Source organism: Lepisma saccharinum, chromosome 27 (assembly GCF_977018435.1).
Source record: "Lepisma saccharinum chromosome 27, izLepSacc3.1, whole genome shotgun sequence".
NCBI lineage: Eukaryota > Metazoa > Arthropoda > Insecta > Zygentoma > Lepismatidae > Lepisma > Lepisma saccharinum.
In genome coordinates this window covers 39,640,539-39,659,408 of record NC_139255.1, presented here as the reverse complement: position 1 = coordinate 39,659,408, position 18,870 = coordinate 39,640,539, and the positions used below count along the sequence as shown (strand labels likewise).

The window sequence follows — 18,870 nt, the reverse complement described above, 5'->3', positions numbered from 1 at the left end:
AATCTCTATGTACCTTGCTTTCAATGTATCACCAAGTCGTGCTCAGGAAATTATTTAATGCAAGTTGCAACGTGAAGGGTGGTTTATTGTTAATGCGTTCCATGTATTTGTTCCACGTAACATGTCTAGTAAACGTACCATTTCAGGCTTTTTCAAAAAATGTTAGGAAGAGGCCCAATGTTCGCGAAGAAATTCTACAGTTCGTTATTGGTAATAGTGCAGCAGAAGGGATTTTAATGAAGACGAAGTTGCTGTGCGCTTCGTGTTTTGTCCTGTGGCAGACGGAAGATATAATGTACTTTATATTTTGTACCTCCATTGGTTACATTGAAAAGGTTTAAAAATTGTGTTTTAAAGGCAAGGATAATTTAATTTTGTATTTCACTACCTACGTCAATAAGACTGCAACGTGCATGTGAATGTTTACACTGTATGACCACTTTCTTGGAGTAGAAGACAATACATATCATCATGGACGTCGAGGGGGAGGGCAAGGGGCACAGCCTCCCTGGAAAATGAATGCCAATCTAAAGTTATATATTTCACACATATAATTTAATTTCAGTCAGTAATTTATGGCAATTAGGGGTGCAGTTACCCCCAGTTTTTGCTATTATTGCCCCTGCACTATGCTAAACCTTATCTACCAAGGGAATGTAAATTGTCCTTGACCCCCCCCCCCCCCCCGTTTTGAAAGGTTGCATAGGTTGCATGCATGTTCCATGTTTTCCTTATTTTCAGTACCCCACCCCTTAAATTCCTTTCCGCACCCCCTCAGCACCCCTAGATGAATAATCCTGGTGCCGCCGCTGCTTCCTACAGTGGGGACGCGCTAGCAACCGGCGTGGAACCACCCGCTGTGGTAGTGACGCGCCGTTGCCAGATTGACCTACTTCAGGATTTTCGCGAGCCCACAGAAACACGTGTAGGATTAAACATCTGGTTAAACAGTCAACAACGGGACCCTTCCATTGTTCTCATTCCGACTTTGTTCATATTTGAAGGAACAACGTTAACTACTTCTGTTCTTTCATTCATTTTTTATGTTTTTTTTACATAGCCTACAGGTAGCTCGAAAACACATGTACCAAATGTATCATTAATGTTACGAAAATCGAGCAATTGGCAAGCGTTTCGTTGTAATTTATTGAACTTTGTCTTGCCAGAAATGTATTCTCATGTAGCTTCCTAAATTATCTCACTTCACCACCCACATGTGCCTCCCCGATGGTACAGTGGTAGGGTAAGCGTCGTCGCCTTGTAATCAAGTAGTCCTGGGTTCAATACCCTGTCGAGGCACATGGTGGTTCGGATCCCACTTCCAACTGTAGATCCATTCCAGATTAGCCGTAGTGTGCATAAAGTGGACTTTAAAACACCAACTTAATCAATCAATTCACACACAATTGTTTTGTTCTTGATAAATTCTTCTCCGTAATACAGTAACTCAGTTCTGTGAAATTCTGTTTTAGTGAATTTTTGTAGGTTCCCCAAAATACAATTTAAAAACGTGTTAACGAAACCAAGTTGTACGTAATTTGTTTATACGTAATTCGCCCTAATTTTCAAGAAATACAATTCATTTGTACGTTCTGAAGCTTCAACAATGTTACAGAAGTATAAATTCCATGTCTCTACAAAATAAAGGACGAGTTTCATATGCAAAAACAATAGGCGAGCATAGCTGCGGTCGGTATAGAGTTGCGAAAAAGACGAACGCCGCGGCGTGACAAAGAAGGCAAAGAGAGGCGGTATGAAATCAAAGGAGAATGATTTTCCACAGTGTTGTACATAACACAAGAGGCATTTTCTTTTGTTGGTAATTGTGATATGACACAACACAAGTAAAAAGATGCCGGTAGCTGATGCTTGCAATGTACCATAATGAAAACACAACAAGGGTTCTTTCATTGAAGGTTTTCGGTTGCTGTGTAGAGCAGGAAGAGAAAATGTTTCATGCTTGCCAGAAAGTAAAATTCACACGGGAAGTTAACGTTAACCTACAAGAAACTTCAGATTCAAACGTCTAGATTCGTTAATTTCTCACTTTGCGACGGAAATAACATATATTAGCATACTGATATGTACGTGCTTAATTTCGCTTGACGTTTTATTTTTTTCCTGAGTTTGCCAACAGAACAGCTGATCAGCCTGTCCGCCTGTTTGCACGAACGTGGCAACGCAGAAAACCCCCAGCCACATGGCAGCCAACGAGGGGACAGAATTTGGTCACGTTCTGCCGTTTTGCGTTCTGATTGCACACCACTTCTTATCGCCTCCCGACTGTAACTTCTGTTTCGGTGGAATCTTTTGCTGCGCATCATACGGCAACACTGTCGTCTACATTGTATACTTAACAGAGGATCGCCAATAGGTAGAGTGATAAAATGGAAATGAGTAATATTAAAGTAATGAAAAATCACTAGCGTGTAAATAAATGTGTTTGTGAAAGGGGTAAGAGTGCGTGAACGCGTGTTTATGTACGCACACAGGCATAGTTATCTTGTAGCATTGCTCTCAGTAGGTTAATTCCAGTTACTGACAGTGTTTGTAACATTTATCTGTAAATGAGTTGACTGCCTCAGGGGTTGAGTGGCTTTTATCGTCGCACGTGTAAGTTTTGTATTCATCGATGTGCTTGTAGAACCTCGTGCGGCATGAGGAGGAGATCTAATTGCTATCAATTGGGCGTAATGTCAGCTGATACAGTCGGTGAACGTGTGCCGTTCATCCGCAAATGGCGAACCATTGGACGTGCTGCTTTGTTGGCTGTATTTCCTCCTGTGTCATCGACAATTGGCATTGCCCTTTGTATTTCGGCAACCTTGAAATACTTTGATCGTGTACCTTGGATGTGTGAAATGTTCGTCCTGCAATGTTCACGGGAATCAGCACTTTAATTAAACCTAACTTTTTTTGGATTCCGAATACGCACATGTTCACTAGTGTTGCCCACGAGACGAGACTTTGGCCTGTCTCGTCTCGTGGAGCCTCGTGGAAATGCTGTCTCGTCTCGAAAATATTAATTTTGTCTTATGACACATGGTCAATCTCGTCTCGTCTCGAATTTTTAAAAGCCTGTTCCGTCTCGTCCCGTGGGCAACACTAATGTTCACCGAGATTCAACCGCAAGAAATTGGTTACCGTTTTTAATAATTGTAATTTTTTTCATTTACATTGACTTCCTGTCTCTTAATCGCGAATGTTGATGGTGAATGACGATGAGATGAACTTCAAGAAGGGACACTCGTAAGTGAACATCCATGCGATTGCCCGGACTCGAACCCGGAAATTTCGAACGAAGCGACAGACGAACCCTCAGAAAAGATGCAACTTTTCGTACCGAAGTGACAAGCGACAAGGGCCAATTCAGTCTGTAGAAAAGCATCTGAGCATGAGCTGCCGACAGACCGAGGCAACACGGTGAGAAAATGGCCCAGTCCGAGCGACACGCCCAGCTTGTCTTGTCACTCTGGTACGAAAGGTTGAAGTTATTTCTGAAGGCCCTTTTCCAAGTTATACGTGTCGCTTGCCGCTTTTCAGGCCGAAGCGACACGGAGTTTCACACGAAGTGACAACCGAACCGACAAAGGCATCTACATCCTGTAAAAACATTCACTGCACATGCGCGATCACCAGACCGAGACGACACGATTCATGCCACTGAGAAGAACGTCCCAGTGTGAGTGATAGGCAAGCAACAAGCAGTGATGTGCGTTTACGCGTAAACAATGATAGTCTACATTCTACACGTAGATTATTTTATACACGTAGATTATGTAATCTATGTAAACAACATGGCGAAAGGTGATAACTTAGCAAAGGGCGCCGTGTAATTAGAAGAAAATTATACTGCGTATCAGTTGCTGATGTGTGAAGAGAACTTTTCATACTCTTTCTTCCAAATTCGAACAATTTCTCACCTAGGAAGAAACCTAATATAGGAAATATTCTAGTGTTTTATGGGGAAAAGACCACTCTTGCCTCACGACTGCCATCTGTTGTCTTTTTTGCATACTATTTAGCTTCTTCCATAGTTGATAATAGAAGAGAAGAGAAATTTGGTGTAAATAGGATTCTTTTTATTTCGTTAGGAACCAATACAGTTGAAAATGTCATTTTCCTTTCATGAAACCCTTGAAAATTAATTTTAATGCACTTCAGATTGTCTACATAAACTACAACCCAATGTAATCTACGCGTAGATTACGTGTAGACAACGCATGTAAGCCGCGCGTCAGGCTAAGTTTGCAGCAGGTTTTATGTATCAATCCGCGCGAGAACTGAGCTCAGAATCTTCCGTGCCAGTCTTTCCTCAAGCGCCGAGCTGCTTACATCGCAGACACTGAGAAAATCCACAGTATTGCCAACCGCACAACACATCAAAACCCGCATGCATGTCAAGTGGAATGTATTTTTGCTTCTCTTTGTCTCCTGAAACATAAAATTTTAAAAGTACTTTCTGCGCATATATTATTTAATAAATGTGTCATTAATATAAGAGCGAAATAACTTCTAAACATGAGAGCATGTGTGTATATTTCGACCACGCAAAACGAAAAATAAACGGAGATAAAAGAAAACAACAATAGGCCCCTCTTGAATTTAATGACAAATTATTGTTTTTGGTTTAGAAAGAAATACATTTATGCTTCGTTCGTAATACATCCGTTACTGTAAGACACACGCACTTCAAGTTATATCACCAAAAAAGCATTGTCTGTCGCTATTACTCTGGTTTCAATTTATGAATCACTTCACTAAACCAGGATTCAAATCTTGGTCTGTCCATTTCTTGCTGATAATCACCCTTCCCTTTCTTTGCGCGGAATAGTAAATATGCGCCTTCAACAAAGCTTTCATTGCCGCCAGTGGGTGAAACAATAAGCCTCCCCCTTCCCCTCATCGTCGGTTTCTTCAGCCCTGGCGGTGGTTTTGCATGGTGGTATCCTTCCATGTTTTATTCCCCTTTCCCCGACCCACCGAGTTGAAGGACGTCTCGTCCAAATAATAAACATGTTTCTTCTCACTGCGATATCTTTTAATACCGCGGAGATTCTTTTGTCGTCAAACAATCGTTTCCTCTTCTTAAACTCAAACAGCAAATCATTCAATGCCCGTGATACAATTCGTGCGCACATTGACGGCAAATCACCTCACGCCCGGTTTTACTTTGATCTTGTTGCCACGAGGAGGATTATGCATTTAAAACAACTTGCTTGACTTTGAAGAGCATTTCCCTTCGGATGAAGCCCAAAATAACATTCGGGTAAAACCGCGCGCTGAACAGGAGATTCAGCCATTCTCGCCGTTCTACAATAAACATAGGGTTAAAATAGTGGGATGTGCAACACTGGTATCGCCGATTCCACGCGCTCTGCAACGCATTCAGTCTCGCTCGACTCGCCCTAAAGTTTCAGGGTCTCTCAACGCAATACATATTCCAGTTGGCGAATCTGCGGTTCTAAGTTCGTCTGCACAGTGATTGCAACCAATTAAGTCCATACGTGCTAATGGATGTATTATTTTGTCTGTATATTACAAATTAAATAACTGTTTTCTTGCAAGTATGCAGTTGTGTCGGAATAGAATCAGTCTCAGTAGAACTATATTCTTGCGCACACGTTTGGATCTACATATGCGAAAACCTGCTGCAAGGTTGACTTGACGCTTGGCTTAGACGTAAACTTATAGTCTAAGGCACATCACTGGCAACAAGTGAATCCGCGCTCTGCCGCCAAGGCGACACGAAAAAATCGGAAATCGCTTGTAACGTTAAATTTTAGAAGAATTTAAGTTAGCTGTAGCTATTTTAAGGGAGCTTTCAGAGTGAAGCTACAAGAGACAGGCGACACGTGTCGCTTGGAAACGAACCCTCAGTAATCGCTGCATACCGGGTATCGCGTCACTTCGGTTTGTTGTTCGCGCCAGAACGGTGAATGCTTGTTTATGGACTGAATGGAAATGTGTCGCTTGTCGCTTAGGTGTGAAAGCTCCATAATTATTTTAGATTTTATTGAGTCCATTTCATTTCGGGCACATTTTCCTTGGCCCATGTTTTTCTCCCCATTCCCAACGTACTTCACCCAGGTTACCTTACATGATACGTATCCACTTTATTATTTGTCGCGAGGGCTAAAGATTTTTCTACAACGTTTACTTGTCAGACAAAACATACTTTATCCCCTTAAATGTAAAATATTGTGTACATTGCGTTATTCCACTATTTTGACAGACATACAAGTGTTACGCAACGTATAGATATGAACTGTTATCATCACCATCCCATCATTCCTGGCAAGGTAATGAGATAAATAGCGCGCATGTAATCTTTTCCAAGGTCATCGGAAATATATAAGGTTAGGTCCTCAGTGTATTATTCAAAACCCAAGGAAATATGAGCTCCCCATCCCTGCTTTGTAAAGTTGCTTCAAGGTAACAGATTAACAAATAATATTATGTATAAGAACTTTTGTTTTCTCAGTGGCTTAAATTCTTGGGGGGGGGGGGCGACAGTCATTTTTTTAAAAAAAACCTGTATATGTGCGTGTGAGCGCCTATTGTTTTTCAACACTGACAGTTCTTAACATACACGTATGCATTTTGAAATCGTGAGTTCTACACGCTTTTTCTCCTGAAAGTGATTGTTTTTCCATTTCTGGATAAAGGACACATTTTCAAGCAATTTGTTTTTCCATTTCTGGAATAAAGGACACATTTCCAAGCAATTTTCAACACAGAACCGTTTAATATGTCCCAACTGTTAAGAAAACTTACACGTTCGTTTATTACAAGGTTGCGAATTAACTGAGGGTTTCCTGACCTTCACCCTCTCCTCTCCCCGAGACGAGGTTTTCCTGTCAAACCAAGGTTATTTGACATCAAAGAAAATGATTTGTTGACCTCGGATATAATATTCACACCTGTAGTGCACAGATTACTTATTTTTCAGAGTTACACATTTTGAAAGCTGTTCATGACGCAAGTAGCGTGTTGCCAACATTTACCTTCCATTAGTTCGAACTGATACAACTTTATGGATGTTGGGGAAGTTGCAGGATATAAGCAATGTCTATTATGAATAACCAGTGGTCGGAAGTAGCGTCGCTACTGTAGCTAGCTACAAAATTTGTAGCTGTAGCGACGCTACATTTTGAAAATTGTAGTTGTAGCAGTAGCGAAGCCACAAAATTCCTGTAGTTGTAGATACAGCTACATTATTTCTCTGCATTTTGAGGTAAATTTTGAATGTGGCAATAGCGTAAAAGAAAGAAATCCACAACAACGCTTACTTTTGCAGGAGGTTAATAAAGACAGTCCATTACATGGAAATACGTATAATCTAAATTATAAATATCTCAATATCGGTCATTATAAATATTTGCGTAATTTATTTAATTAATATCTGAATATTTCTTATATCCAGATAACTAACAGACATATATGAATTTATTCAGGCTAACAGCTACGTTTTCTGAGCTGCATCGCTATTTTGGGTAGAGACATGTCTCGCTTTCTGCACCGCTAGAAAAAAAATGCCTCGTTTGCGTCACCCCCGGAACAAATCCTGTGGACACCTATGGTGAAAGATACAGCAAAATATCAATAATTACTGTGTAAAACAGAACTTGCAGTTCAAAAACGAGCGATCCATTTTCCAGTACACTGACAAGGCAATAGTGCCAGCAACCAATGGCTCAGTACGTTAATAGCATTGATCATTGTCAGTATATAGGATCTCACCAGCAGGAAATTATTGTTACAAGAACGATAGACATACACTTTCTGGAATTACATTTATTTTCGTGATAATACCTATTTGTTCACAAATTGTAAAATTACACAATATGTTTAGAACACTCGGGTTTACACGTGAGTGACAGTTTCCTCAATACATTTTATCATATTGTAAAAAGTATGTACGAGTTATTGACTTTTTCTGCAGAAATGGAGAGAAAGTTCATCTACAAACCCCCTCCCCCACATACTGATACATATTTGTAATGTTATTAAAAGTAAAAATAAATTACTCAATTAAAAATATATTACTATTACTATTATTATTAATTACATAAAGGAAATTAATTTCTTACTTTTATACGTATCAGATATTGCATCCTTTACTAACTGGTTAAAAATGTTAATAAATTTTGAAATAGTTCAAGTGGTTTTATTATATGTAAGTTTTTGTTTAGTTTGTGCTTTATGATAAATCAGATTTCATAGTTATGTTCTTGCATTCTTGTTTTACTTTTATTATGCGTATTGATGTAGATTTGTTATTGATCTCTTGAGAGAGAAAGCATTCAATACTCACAACTACACTAATTTGTGTGTGTCTTCGATATTATTCTTAGTAAAGTATGTGTGAAATTAAAAGTAATTGCTTATATTTTGTTTGTCATAACAAAAACTCTCCCTCCCGGGAATTTTTGGTGGGGTGGTTTTTGAGGCCAAGATTGTGGGTGGGGGAAATCCCCCCCGTCCCTCCCAGGATTTCGCACCCTGGTTAATATACATAGTTTTCAAATTTATGTATTTTTCCTACTTTTGCGTCGCTTTTCTGTAACTTTTGCTAATAATGGCAAGTAGGATGAATGGTTTATTTAGTTAGCTTATCTATAGTCACTTTCTGCTACTTTCGGCTAATTGTGAGAATAAGGAAGAATGACGGATGATGAGCCGTGTGGTGAGTGGAGGAGCAGCAGGATTCCATCCTCCCAACTAGGAGTCTTTCCTAGTTTTTATTTCGAGTCCACTTTATGCATAGATAAACTGATCGAGACTGGATCGATCCTGGGTCCCTTGGATTACAAGGCGACACAATTGCCACTGTGTCTTCAGGGAAGTAATAAATAAACTTAAGTAAAGCATCGCTCCACCTGTTTCTCATTTATACCATAAGAAGCATCCCCCAAGGTTTGAGTAAATGCCCCCTCCCCCAACTAGCATTCCATTTAAGTGCTAAGAAGATAGAATTGATAAATATCAAATTTTTATCTTATTCCCATTTTACACAACATGTTTTTAGTTAATTTCAATACATATGATAAATTCCAATTATTTTTTAAAAAGTAATCAGCCACATAAAGATTTTTGATATGACAATGAGAACAACACGCACACGTGTAAGACCCCATTTTCATTAATATTCCATGAGAGCAGCAGGAATATTTAATAAGAAAAAATATCATTATAAAGCATAGTTTACCCTCCAATATGTATGAATGTTCAGAATGCTGCCATCATATCAGTCGTAAATACCGGCTGTCACCTATAAGTGATAAGCGGTCCTCTAAGGGTTAACGTGTAATGAATATGTGGTAATTATTTCTTGCGAGTAGTACGTCAGTGGCAGCCGTGCAAGTTCAGACACGTTCAGTATCGCGTATGCCTCATACCCGAACAACAGGACGTTCGCGTGCAAGTTTGTTCGCAGTTGAAGGCGCTGTTACAGGAAGATGAGGTGTTTCTTTCGAAGGTTATCACTGCAGATGAAACTTGGCGACACTATTACGATCCAGAGCAAACAGCAAAGCTCTGTGTGGAAATCTCCGTCATCACCGATACCAAACAAAACAAAAAAGTGGTACCTTCTGCTGGGAAGGTTATGGTCATATCATTTTTCGATATTCAGGGAATGGTGTATCAGCATGTCGTACCAGCACATACAACTGTAACTGGAGCATACTATAGGGATGTACTGAAAATTTTCCAAGTCCATATCAATCGCAAAAGGCCACATTTGAAAGAATCAGGTTGGATGCTCAACCTGTTCGAGAACTTCTGCAATGCGTGTACGAAGTGTGACAAGATCTGGAACGGGTTCCGTAGACATGATCCTTGACATACCCCCAAAGGAAAAAGTCCAAGGGAGTGATATCAGGGGATCGCAGTGGCCAGGAGATTGGTCCATTGCGGCCAATCCATCTCCCAGGGAAATGTCTATCCAAAAGGTCCCTCACATCTAGAGACCAATGAGGAGAAGAAACACGGCTTGCAGAAGTCCTCGAACAGGTTGAAGTGTTGTAATTGTAAATAAAACTTTGAGAGCTGAAGAACACGTTGCAAAAAACTGCATGTATTTATCTCATATAGTTTAGAAGTTAAGTTTCATTTTACGGTAGCAGGACTTTGTGGACACCCTGTATATCGAACAATAACTCAAGATTCAGATGCGAGGCAAAAAAATGCGACCAGTTCAAGTTGTCTCATTGTTATTCAGTTTTTGGTGCAACGTACAGTACGACGTTAAGTGCGTCAGTACTTGCTGTGAGTGGTGAAATCCAGTACGGAACGATAAATTCCTGTCCGCATTGTGTTGCTTAGTTATTGCGTAGGCTGTTATGGATGGAAGTCGTAAGTCATGTTCGCCTTTCAGTTCCCAAACGGACATTGGCTACCCTGACACGCCTCCTTCTTACGTCTTCCTACTTGAAATGTTAGCTCTGCATGAGTTTTTCCCCTTATTTTTCGATTCGAGTGATTTGCACTTGAACGGAACGAAAGCAAGAGTTCGGTCCAAGGTCGGTGCTTAAGTACCGAGTGCATGTGCCCTTTTGTACGAGTCGAGTACATTTACTTTGTAGATAATGCTGTATTTACGCAGTTTAGTGCAAAGTGAGAGGCATGTATATGTATTTGGCTCCTTCAAGCGGCTTTCCACTGTTACAATTTAGGATCTTTGCTTTTCAGATTTATAGCTGTGCAGGTTAGTTGAATTATTTTTGTACCTTTCTGTTCCGGAGGTGACGCAGAGGAAAAGAACTAACAGGTTTACCGTTATAGGATTGTTATTGTACCAATGGACGATATCGAAAATTTGATATCGCGATATATCGTCACAGACGATACGATATTTTTTCCGTATCTTGATATCTGCCATATATCGTCAAATATCTTGACCATATATCGCTGACACGATATATATCGCCAAATATCGTGACGATATATCTTGTAGTTGATATTTTTTTCAATATCGCGATATATCACCCAACACTAGTGCCAACTTATCCGAAGACGTGGTTAAGCAACTCTGGTCTTGAAGTTCGAATCCTCAACCAACATCCGATTACAGCTGTAAGAACAAGTCTGATATTTTCTGACGGCAAGCTGATGTGTGTTTAGGTTTTTCGTTTTTGTCCTGTCATTGTTTTGCAGTGAATTCGCCACTCTATTTTCTTGTCCACAGAAGAGTGTTTTGTAGTGAATTCGCCACTCTGTTGTCTTGTCCACAGAAGAGCCATGAGGAGTGATAGAAAGCCGTGCGGCCATGTGATCAGGACTTTCTGCACTGGAAATAACATCGGGACAAGACAAGAAAGACTGTCTCGAGCTGGATCTTTCTCGTCTTGATTCATAAACTTTCCTCTCGTTCTTGTCTCGGTCTCGTTTCAAGTGTCGAAGTATATAGTGGCTATGAATACCATATACGACGTATGACCGCACACATTTTCACAATGTATAGAAAGGGTCTCCTCGATGGCGTAGTGGTAATGTCATCGCCTTGTAACCAAGGGGTCCCGGATTCGATACCTGGTGGAGGCACATGACATAGTGGTTTGGATTCCACTTTAAACTTTAGGTCCAGTCCCGATTAGCCTTTCTGTGCATAAAGTGGACTTAAAGCAACAATGTATAGAAGTCATTAAGGTAGACAACGTCTCTTTGACGTCTCGTTTCTTCTCCAAGGGATTTTATCCTGAATATGTATGCAACCACATAGCACAGGCTCACAATTAGATTGATTTCGCAGTTATCATAAAATATATTACTTTTAATAAACAGATAGATGTTCGCTTGGTATGCCTAACGTAGTCGTACAGTATAATAAATTTAGTGTAGGTAAAATTTTGAATACCATGCCAATAGTTTAGAGTGAGTATAATCTCGGGTCCCGTCTCGATAGGTAGAAGCGACTTAGCGAGCAATGTTAATTGGACATTATCCATTGTCCACTGCTTTAAACTATATTTATTATAGCACTACGTTTCCCGAGAGTACCTCTTCTCTCGTCTTCAGGTGAACAAATTTATTTTTGCCGCTAGTGGGAATCGAACCTACGACAGATCTGCGATTTTTACTACAAGTAAAACTTGCGTTAAATTCAACAAGTCAGTCTCAGTTGTGTGTTTTTCTACTGAATTTTGCATTAAACTGATGGTTTGCAAAGGAATTTACTAAAATAAATAATGACCGACCTCCGTGGCTACGGCACCAGGGACCCTGTGTTCGAATCCCGGCCTGGGCATGGATGTTCTTTGTGAGTGTCCCTTCATCAATTTCATGTCACTCATCCTCATCGTTGCAATTAGCCAAAAGTGGCAGAAATGCGACGTAAAATAACCTAATTCAATCAATCAAAAACAATGCAGGATGAGAAAACTAAATCAGAATCCACCAGGAAAAACATCTCAGTTTAGGAAAATTGAAAAGAAATCAGAAAATTTGGTGTGTTATGATGACTGCTATTCTTTGCAAACATTTTCCAGGCTCAAAACCAGTTTTCTTGCAATTAATATGAGTAAATGTTACTGTGAAATAGTCATTTCTTCATGAAATCGAGAGTGAACGTTTTATATACAGTATCTTAATAAGTAGCAGAGACATCATTGGACACGTTCTTGTTGGTAGTTCTCACTTCTGTACCTGCACTAAGCAAATTTAACTAATCTTTCAACTTGCAAATACTAATTATGTATTGAGCTCGGTAAGTGTATCCAGAGAAGAGAAATTAGAACCATTTTTTTTAATAAATAAGTTTGTATTTAATAGACGATTGTCCATATCTGCTGCATCTCGTGGCACGAACAAATACTTCCAAATACAGGGTGGGATAAAAATTGCTTTCCCCAAAAATTAGTTCTGGGTTTTCATGCTTGTTCGTGAATAAACACATACAGACGTCGTAACTTGAACAAACAAGTACCCCGTGCGTAAGTGGTGGGACTTGGCAACCCTGTTTATTGTGTGTAGGGCTGTGTCTGTAATAACTGCTTGTGGTTTCTTGCAGTGAATCGCAAATTAACCAAAGATAACGTGTTTTTGTGCTACAATGTTGGTGCAAACACAATAAAAACACAGCGTTGGTGATAGCAGACTTTCCTGTTATTCAACCGCCGTCTCGTCCCGCTTTTGAAAAGATCGATAAAGATCGTCGTTTATGTTCCAAAATCTGTAAATCAGTGCCTAAAAACGATGTGAATTGTGTATCACCATATAGACGTCCTAACTTGAACAAACAAGTACCCCGTGCGTAAGTGGTGGGACTTGGCAACCCTGTTTATTGTGTGTAGGGCTGTGTCTGTAATAACTGCTTGTGGTTTCTTGCAGTGAATCGCAAATTAACCAAAGATAACGTGTTTTTGTGCTACAATGTTGGTGCAAACACAATAAAAACACAGCGTTGGTGATAGCAGACTTTCCTGTTATTCAACCGCCGTCTCGTCCCGCTTTTGAAAAGATCGATAAAGATCGTCGTTTATGTTCCAAAATCTGTAAATCAGTGCCTAAAAACGATGTGAATTGTGTATCACCATATAGACGTCCTAACTTGAACAAACAAGTACCCCGTGCGTAAGTGGTGGGACTTGGCAACCCTGTTTATTGTGTGTAGGGCTGTGTCTGTAATAACTGCTTGTGGTTTCTTGCAGTGAATCGCAAATTAACCAAAGATAACGTGTTTTTGTGCTACAATGTTGGTGCAAACACAATAAAAACACAGCGTTGGTGATAGCAGACTTTCCTGTTATTCAACCGCCGTCTCGTCCCGCTTTTGAAAAGATCGATAAAGATCGTCGTTTATGTTCCAAAATCTGTAAATCAGTGCCTAAAAACGATGTGAATTGTGTATCACCAAACAGGGTCTCCATTTTGAACACACTTTGTAAAGAAATGAGCAATGTACATTTTTGAGGAAAGCGACTTTTATCCAACCTGTATTGCTCTTGAGATAAAACCTCGGAATACCACGATTTTTCAATTCTCCAGTTTGGGGATAGCCACAGTTTCCGTTACGTCAACGTTCCTGCGATTGGCTAGCTGAAGTTGCGCCATTTTCTTCACATCCATTTCCCGTTTTGACGTATTTATGTCATTTCGCTGTGTGGCTTGACTTTGTCATCCAAGTAGTAACTCTCTTCCAGCGGTTGAAGTGCGTGGAAGGGAATTGACACGTTATGGCTTAAGAAACGTGGGTGCTAGAAGCTCTATAATTTACGTCACTGTGTAATATATTTATTAGGACGTTAGTGGATGAGAATTTGCATTTCACCTTGGATTGGAAACGTCTGCAAGAGAAGCATGCAATGAGGATTCCTAGTGACCGCGGATTGAGATCCTACATGAGGCAAAATAATAGTGTGGCTTTTCACTCGTATTCTATATAATGTTCATTTATATTTATCGTCGCTTTTTCTGCCTTTGTTGGCTAATCGCGACCACGAGATGAGGTTACATTGACGAAGGTCCACTTGCAAACGACTGCATTGCAGGCCAACGAGGTTATGGCGTGTGAACCTACAGCCGGTATAATCCTCTGTTTTGTCCTTATATGGGCTGATCGCCCCTTTACAGCTTCATTTTAATCTATACTCTGTCCCGGCTATCTCTGGAACAAGGCCGCTCATAGCTGCAGAGAAGGGGGAAAGCGAAGCAGTACACGCTGTTGCGAAGGTTGGTAACTGCAGTCGCTTCCCCCACCACGCAATCCTATTTCCCCTCACGTGTTTCGTTTTCTTGCTCCAGTGATTGCCGGGACAGGGTTTAGGTAAGGAGATCTTACTCCTCGTAACACGTGTTGACTTTAGTTATGGTAAGGGCTTGAACGCGTATAATGTGACAGATGCAAATAGCTCAAGTGCTGACGCACCAAAACATTTCTTTTCTAGCAATCAGTCACTTGCTAACGAACACTCGTCATGCCCAGGTTGGCGGTTTCACCCGTAAACTTTTTCTCAAGGGAGATATCGGTGTGGGAGATATGATTTCTACACACATCTTTGAATATTTTTCTGGGATGTCATTGTTATTAGAATATGGGCTTAAAGTGGCACTTGATGTTTTAGCCCGGAGGTCGCAAACGACGCTTTTGCATGCAACACCCACAAAAGGGCCTCCCGATGACTTGTAGTGGTAATGTCGTCGCTTTGCAATCAATGCGTCCTGCGTTCGATTCCCGGTGGAGGTACATAGTGGTTGGGATCCCACTTTAAGCTGTAGGTCCAGTCCCGTTTAGCCTTTCTGTGAATAAGGTGGACTTAACAGACACAAAACTCGAATTACGGCAAGAGTGAAAAAAATATCACGTTTGCTGCTCTAGAAATGCAGTAAACTCCCCGTAATTTCAGTAATTTCATCGTGTACATGAGCAATTTCAGACATTCAAGATGGTTCAACCACTTTCAATTGCGTTCAATTCAACGACTTGTTCATGATTAATTTGGTCGTGTACAGTGGGATCCATGAGTATTACCTTGCAAATTGTCCATGACTATTTTCATTAATTTTTCTCTTACATCCTATGTGTTTTTAAGAGATGAATTTTTATGTATGCGGGTGCAGAAGTTGTGAACAGCTTGTTTTGAGTTTTCTTGTAATTCTTGAAGCTCTTACTGGGTCAAACAAAGTTCACAAACATGGTGATGGACAATTTGTACGGGAATACTCATGGATCTCACTGTACAAGGCGCTTTAGCGATATGATGGAAAGAACGACATTTTCTTTCTTGGAAAGCCAATCCTATGTATCGTATTTGTAAATGGAAATTGCAGTTTTTCCGCTTTGTCGGTGACCGACAACATTGAAGGGTCTGGAGTCCTGGCTCAAATCCCGTACAAGGACATGCGCGTTCGTTTGTGGTTGTTTCTATACCTCTTTCGTACAATCACTGCTATCCTTATCTCGCAATTCATTTAATAGAGATGCCAACGGCTCGTCATTGTTAATGTATTTTCCTCTTATCATTTTCATACATACATACATTCTACTATTGAGAAGGCACGTGACGCCAAAACTATATGCAATCACTTCTCAAGTTTTGACATAAAGAGTGGTCTCCAAAATGAATGAAACAAAATTTTAATTAGTTGTCGTTTTCCTACAGACGTTTATCTCAACCATCGCCACTGGTATAGTACGCGGAGGGCTGATGAAGCTACAGCCCCCTCCGAAATTTTCAGAAAATTAACATTTTCAAATAAAAGCAAGTGAAGAACTCTGGGAAAAACCAGAGTGGTAAATGCATATTTCCCTTAAAATGACCTCTGATTTCCATTCTTGATAGTAGAAAGTTCTGAAAATATGAAATACCGTATTATGTATGCCGCCCTCCTAGAAAACAGCCACGTACTGAGCACCTGTACAATTCCAGCCCCCCCCCCCCCACCCACAAGAAGAAGGAAGAAATATTGGTTTTGTGAGAAAACAAATTACTGATTAGTAACGAATCGTAAATGTGGAAACTTTCTTTGTTAGGTTTTTGCAATCGATATGACGAGTAACGTGAACAAAAGAACATCACTGTTGTATTTAAAAGATATCCTCGTTCTTTCCATCAAATGTATGTTTAAATACACAAGGGGCGCAAATGCCATTAAATTAATGTTGCTATTGTCAGTGAGGCAATGGAGATAGCTTCACCTAATAGTGTCTGGTAATTTAACATTTGACCATGAAAATAGTGAACATTTACAGTATTTGTTTTAGCGGATTTATTGAATCATCACAGCTGATTTAGAAACCTGTTCTTTTAATTAACTCCCCGATCACGTGATTTTTCCAACTTAGTTTTTATGTCGTTTGTCGTGGGATTTAGTAAGATCACGTCGTCCTTTACACGTTCAATTTGAAACCTTGTAGCTGATTGACAAGAACCAAGACACATGTTGCAGTTTGATCTCTGCATGTTGAAGTCCTTCGCTCAGTTTTTCAGTCATTCGCTGCAGTCCAACCAACCTCGTTTCCCTCAATTTGCAATTTGTGAGCAACTCCTCCTTCGATCAAGCCCATGTGTAACTTTCGTTCCCCCCTTTTTTTTTATTATTGTTCGTGTTCTGAAGCAACCTGTTGCAGTCGATTCTTACAATGTCAAGCTCTAATGGAAACAGATTAAATTTAGTCTGTTTGGCTTGATGGCAGCCAAGTGAGCTTCAGTGGAAAAGGGGCGAAGCGAAGGAAAGGACGAGCTTGCATTTGATTCCATTTATTTTTCTCAATGCCCTGCTTTGTATTCCAGTTTAGTTCAAGGTACTGACATCTCGAATCCTGGCTATGGGTCGCCAAATTTTGACAACAGTCCCCAATCCAGTCAATTTGTTGCAGTATTATGTATAATTAAATAATAAGATATTAACGATCTTTACCTACGATGATTTACCTCCCACCAAGTGGCGGCGATTAGGGGGAAGTTTACCCCCCCAATTTTGGCACCTTCCCCCCCCTAGTTTTGGAACCCATTCGCCACCATTTCTCCCACTCCATGATACCAATACTCAAATACAAACTGTTAAAAAAAATCTTCATTACTTCCAGACGACTTTTTTTCATGAATATAAAGTAGAAGAAAATAGCAATAAAGGATTGCAATGCCATTCAGTTAAAGGACGATTGTAATATGCACTATTTCGTGACGTAAGTAGTATGAAGTTCGAGTGATCTTTACTGGGTTTTATTGTATTAATTAATTGCTGCTCATGTATTAATTAATGTAATAAAAACCAGTAAAGAGCAATCTCGATCTTTACAGTAGAAATAACAACAAGAATAATGTGAGGTCTGTGTTGTTCCCTGATGATTAGAGCCATGTATGAGCTTGAAACGTTGGACGCTAACGCGAATTAACCTGGCTGGTAACACGAGAACACTTGTTCGAATCACGTCACCGGGGAAGCTACAATTCCTACTTACAAGGCCTATTATATTGATTGCTGAGCATGCAGTATTCAAGTAAGTGTGAAATACGAATGAAAATAAAAATGAACGAACGTCACGGCATACAACACATTTTACAAGAACTCGATGCTAAGTTTCGTATTGGAAGTTAAGATGCCATGGCCTAGCCTGTTTCCGCAAAACCATATTTTTGAAAGATCACGTTTAACCTCAGCATTGTCATGTTCATGGCCCCAGAAAGCACATGGCTCCCCCCTTCTCCCATTCTACAATGCGAATCTTGTGGAGGTTCTGCACAACAGGAAAACCTTGACCGAAATGATGTTAGGCGAAGATGAACGTAATATTTATTTATAAAATATCCGCATATGTAGTCTCAATTGCGGAGTAGTCAACGTAGCTTGCTCTATGATTCCCGAGGTTCCAGGTTTGAATCCTACATTTCGTTGTATTTGCGTCTTCATCTGTTTCATCAATTCACTGATCGTCGTGATTGATCTAGAGGAAGAAGAGTGGCATAAAGGACCAAACGAAAAAATGGAAAATTTGCATATCTACATTTGGGCGGGCGTTCTTGGCACACTTTCGCACGGACCGCTGAATCCGCGCGAACCAAACGCAGTTTTGCAAACGTACTCGAGCGGAATACGTAACCAGCTAAGAGTTACAGCTCAGATCCGGCACTTAAGAATTGTTCAATGCTAACGCGCTCCAGTCCTTTTCGCAGCACGTGCCTTTGGGACAGAAGAAAAGAACATTGAGCCTGGGACTTTCTCCCTGAAGGCGTCCCTTGAAATCTTCGAGACTCGGGCAGTTTGTCGTTTAGCGTGTAAATATCACGTGGTCCTTTGACTCATGTCGTCCTCAGATGGAAGGGTTTTCGTCTACCGACCAAGTTCAGCTTTTGGTGCACGGTGGAGGACATCGTTTCGCATCCCATGGTAGCTTTCGGCACTGCTAGAACTTGTATGCCAGGAAAC

At 40.3% G+C, this 18,870-nt stretch overlaps 1 protein-coding gene across 2 annotated transcripts in view; it reads left to right on the top strand.

The window, feature by feature from the left end:
- Positions 1–18,870, top strand: part of LOC145980386 (uncharacterized) — a 117,616-nt gene that overhangs the window by 38,223 nt on the left and 60,523 nt on the right. The gene's annotated exons all lie outside the window — the stretch shown is intronic.